The following is a 4,973-nucleotide window of genomic DNA, read 5'->3' as shown; positions in this document are numbered from 1 at the left end:
CTTCCCAAATTGAATCAAAAGTTTCTAACTATTAAGAATTAGACTATATTTGAGGAAACATCCATTGTAAACAGTATAGTGGACCTATGAAATTTTAACTCATGCTGTAGTTTGGTTGTGCAGAGTAAATATGAGGTCTGTGTTTTGTGAATAACTAATGTAGCCTTTATTTAGATGTCCATAAATCAAGGTGAATTGGAATCAAACATGCTCATTCCTCTACGTATTGTCTGGCTGCTTTTGCACCACCATGGCAGAGTTGCATACTTGTAAGATCAACTGTATGGCCCACAAAGACTAAAATATTTGCTGTTTGAGCCAAGACTTTGGAAACAACCTAAATGTCCATCGACAGATGAATGGATAAAGAAGATGTGCTATGTATCTACAATGGAATACTACTCAGCCATAAAAAAGAATTAAATAATGCCGTTTGCAGTAACATGGATGGACCTAGAGATTATCCTACTTAAGTGAAGTAAATCAGAAAGAGAAAGACAAATACCATATGGTATCACTTATATGTGGAATCTAAAATACGGCACAAATGAACTTATCTATGAAACAGAAACAGACTCACAGACATAGAGAACAGACTTGTGGTTGCCAAGTGGGGTGTGGGGGACAGATTGATTGGGGGTTTGGGATTAGCAGATGCAAACTATTACATAGATAATGGATAAACAACAAGGTCCTACTGTATAGCACAGGGAACTATATTCAATATCCTGTGATGAACCATAATGAAAAATAATAAAAGTATAACTGAATCACTTTGCTGAACAGCAGAAAGTAACACAACATTGTAAATCAGCTATACTTCAATATAATAAAATTTTTTAAAATATTTGCTATTTGGCTCCTACAGAAAATATTTGCTGATCCTTGATCTAGAGTTAAGGTCATGCTCTCAGAAAGGCAAAAGAGGGAGGGACTTTTAAAAAAAATTCTAGCCCCATTCTAAAAGTATTATTTTAATATTCACCCAAGTATTCCACTCGTGTTCAAAGCTGTGCATTCAGGGCTGTCCCCAGGGGCTTTAGCAATGAGAAATATACTTCAGTTCGTACAGGATAAGATCGGTAGATGTACTGACGTAGGTTTTCCTCAGCCACGATGCTATTTTTCTTCTGTGAGAAGCAGCTCACTGATAAGCGCCCATCTTTTTGCTTTGGCAGCTGTTCTTAACCGAAGAACTTCCAGAGGAAGAAAGAAGCCAAAGATACATGATGATTTGCCAAAATGCAGCAATTACCATGATTGAAATATATAGCTTGTGACATCACATACGGTAGTTGGAACCCACTGAGGGAGATGATTGGCACTGTTTTCCTTCGATTTCAAAGAATTGTGTTCCCTTTTCTCTTTAAAAGCTTTTGTGGCTCTGGAAACCCTGGAGAAGGTTGTGTGAATTTGTAAAAATTAGTACATTGGGGAGACCAGTGTGCCATCTGCAGGGACAGTTACCACTAATCTCAGGGTAAAACTTCTAGGAAAACCAATGTTGGGGGATTTTTATCCCTGTTACCCCTCCTCTTCATTGCTATCTGTGTCACCTTCTAGCCCAGAGCAATGGCTGTTGCTCCCTTGTTGCGCAACCAGAAAGTCCTAGGTTATGCCCACGGACAACACCTCCTCATAAGAGCCAAAATCTGTAGGTGTCTTAGGCAGCAAGCCAGATGACTTTTTGAGGTTGAAGTTTTGTTTCTTTCTTTCTTTTTTTTTTGCGGTATGCGGGCCTCTCACTGTTGTGGCCTCTCCCGTTGCGGAGCACAGGCTCCGGACGCGCAGGCTCAGCGGCCATGGCTCACGGGCCCAGCCGCTCCGCGGCATGTGGGATCTTCCCGGACCGGGGCACGAACCCGTGTTCCCTGCATTGGCAGGCGGACTCTCAACCATTGCGCCACCAGGGAAGCCCTGAAGTTTTGTTTCTTTAAGCTGGGGAGAACTCTCTGGAAGCTCCTCCACCCAGCTAACAGCTGACCTGTGTTGGCTTGTTTAAAGCATTCATGAAATTGGCCACAGTACAGAGCTCTTATGAAACACTGGCTTTACCAGTAGGCACAGAATACTTTCTGTGTAATTATGGTAGAGCTGTCACTCCATCCAACATCACTCAGTGGCTTAGGCAAATATGAACGCAAGCCAGTAAAAATTAAATTCTGACTGTAACCTAATTTGTGGGTATATGGGTGTTCATTGTTCAATTCTTTCCAATATTCTGTATGTTTGAAATTTTTTCTGATCAGATGTTGGGGGAAAATTAGATTCTTATCTGAAAGCTCCATTTTCTCCAAGTTTCTGAGGAACGAAACAAGACTGATATTTGATAAAACATTAGAACTTTTCATTTAAAAACATATCCCTCCGCTGTAAGAACAAAACAAAACAAAACAAAACACCTCCATTAAGATCATAAGGATACTATGCACTATGAATAATAGAAACACAGATAGGGATCGACGAATGGATAAAGAAGATGTGATGTGAGATAGATATATACATATATATATGCACAATGGAATATTACTCAGCCATAAAAAGAATGAAATAATGCCATTTGCAGCAACATGGATGGATTCAGAGATTATCATACTAAGTGAAGTAGGTCAGAGAAAGACAAATACCATATGTATCACTTATATGTGGAATCTAAAATATGACACAAATGAACTTATCTACGAAACAGAAACAGACTTACAGATATAAAGAACAGATTTGTGGTTGCCAAGGGGGAGGGGGGTCCGGGAGGGATGGATTGGGAGGCTGGGGTTAGCAGATGCAAACTATTACATAGAGAATGCATAAACAACAAGGTCCTACTCTATAGCACAGGGAACTATATTCAATATCCTGTGATAAAGCATAATGGAAAAGAATATGAAAACCTATATATATATATGAATCATTTTGCTGTACAGCAGAAATTAACAAAACATTGTAAATCAACTATACTTCAATAAAATAAAATTTAAAAAAATCAGAGGGTAGGGTTCAGAGGCTAAAATAATTTCAGTGGTCTGTTCCCAAGCTTGAAAACATTTTCAGGAAAATATCTGGACATTTTCTAATAAAATAATTCCCAGTACTATTCTTAAATTATCAAGGAATGGTAATAACACTGACTGTGTATGTGAGTGAAATGCTCTTTTTTCCCGCCATATTCAATTTTAAGTTGTCGTTACTTGTTTCAGACTCCCAGATTGCCCTCTTAGTAGGTTTTCATCTATCAGAAGTTCTGAAAGGGCCACAACTTAATGCAGATGTCAAAGTCTTCTCTTTTCTCTTCTCTCATCTCTAGCATAAGCATCCATGGGCATTTCTTCCCACAGCTGTCAAACTACCCACTAACTTCTATTCAATCCATCTCTTAGTCCTTTCAGCACACATACAGTTAAATAGGAAAGAATACGAAGGGACTAATGAACATTTGCATTTAGTCAGTTAGGCAATGAATTTTCTCAGCTTATTGTCTAATATTTTTTCATGTTACTATACTAATATAGCACCCTAATGCCAATCCCCAACTCTATAAGAAGTCTCTCGGGCTTCCCTGGTGGCGCAGTGGTTGAGAATCTGCCTGCCAATGCAGGGGACACGGGTTCGAGCCCTGGTCTGGGAAGATCCCACATGCCACGGAGCAACTAGGCCCGTGAGCCACAACTACTGAGCCTGCGCGTCTGGAGCCTGTGCTCCGCAACAAGAGAGTCCGCGATAGTGAGAGGCCCGCGCACCGTGATGTAGAGTGGCCCCCGCTCGCCGCAACTAGAGAAAGCCCTCGCACAGAAACGAAGACCCAACACAACCAAAATTTAAATAAATAAATACAATTTAAAACAAACAAACAAAAAAACAGACAATGCTATACACTCTTAAACTTTGCTTGCCAAACTATAGCTTAAAAAAAATAGAAGTCTCTTGATTAAGTATGTAAGGAGGTAAGTATTTATCTTACTAAATTAGAAAAAAGGGAAAAATTATGAAAAGAAAATGAATATACAGTAATAATTGAAATTAATTACATTGAAAACTGATCAAGGAAAAAAAGAAAGTAAAAATGGAAAAGAATAAGAAAGATGTAACCATGGGTATAAAAGAGAGTTTTTAAAAAGTTTTCTTCATGGAATTATGAACTATGTGGCATCAAACTGGATGATCTAGATGAAATGTATAATTTCCAGGTAGAATTTAAATGACAAAGATGACCCAAGAAAAATAGAAAATATGAATGGTCTCTTATCATAGAAGAAATTGGAAAGGTAATTAAGTATCTTCCATTAGAAGAAGAGGAAAACAAAAACTATTATTAGTAACTTCAGAGAGGTAAAAGGGATGCACGGAATGAGAACAGAACAATATGAAAAAGCATCAATAGAGAACAAAGACCAAGAAAGAACTCAGAAATTTTAAGTATGGCCACCTTAACTTGAAAGTTCAATAAAATGTCTGGGAGGGTAAGTCTAGAAATCTCCCAGAAAGTATAGGGAAAAAATGTAGAGAAAATACTAAAATATTAGTAGACCAATGCAGGAAGTCTAATATCTTTTTTTTTTTTTTTTTTTTGGTTGCACTGGGTCTTAGTTGTGGCGTGTGAACTCTTAGTTGCAGCATGCATGTGGGATCTGGTTCCCTGACCAGGGATCGAACCTGGGCCCCCTGCATTGGGAGTGCAGAGTCTTAACCACTGCACCACCAGGGAAGTCTAATATCTTACTAGCCGGAATGCTATAGAGAATGGAGAAAATGGAGAGAAGGAAAAAATTTTAATCTAGTAAATTTCCCAGTACTGAAGGGCCTGAGGATCTAAACTGAAAGGACTCACTGAGTACCCAAGTCAAAGAATGAAAACCAACTTACAGTAAGAAAAGAAAATATCTAAACCCTATATGGACTCAAAGAGAGAGAGAGAGAGAAGAAAGAAAGAAAGAAAGAAAGAAAGAAAGAAAGAAAGAAAGAAAGAAAGAAAGAAAGAA

General features: G+C 38.4%; 1 non-coding gene across 1 annotated transcript; it reads right to left on the bottom strand.

The window, feature by feature from the left end:
• Positions 1–4,626: 4,626 nt before the first annotated feature.
• Positions 4,627–4,699, bottom strand: TRNAG-CCC (transfer RNA glycine (anticodon CCC)). The gene has a single exon. It is a non-coding gene; the product is annotated as a tRNA-Gly (tRNA).
• Positions 4,700–4,973: the final 274 nt, after the last annotated feature.

The sequence above is a fragment of the Aethalodelphis obliquidens genome, unplaced genomic scaffold (genome assembly GCF_003676395.1).
Source record: "Aethalodelphis obliquidens isolate GAN/ISIS:26980383/991018 unplaced genomic scaffold, ASM367639v1 scaffold25, whole genome shotgun sequence".
NCBI lineage: Eukaryota > Metazoa > Chordata > Mammalia > Artiodactyla > Delphinidae > Aethalodelphis > Aethalodelphis obliquidens.
This window is presented reverse-complemented; position numbering and strand designations above follow the sequence as displayed.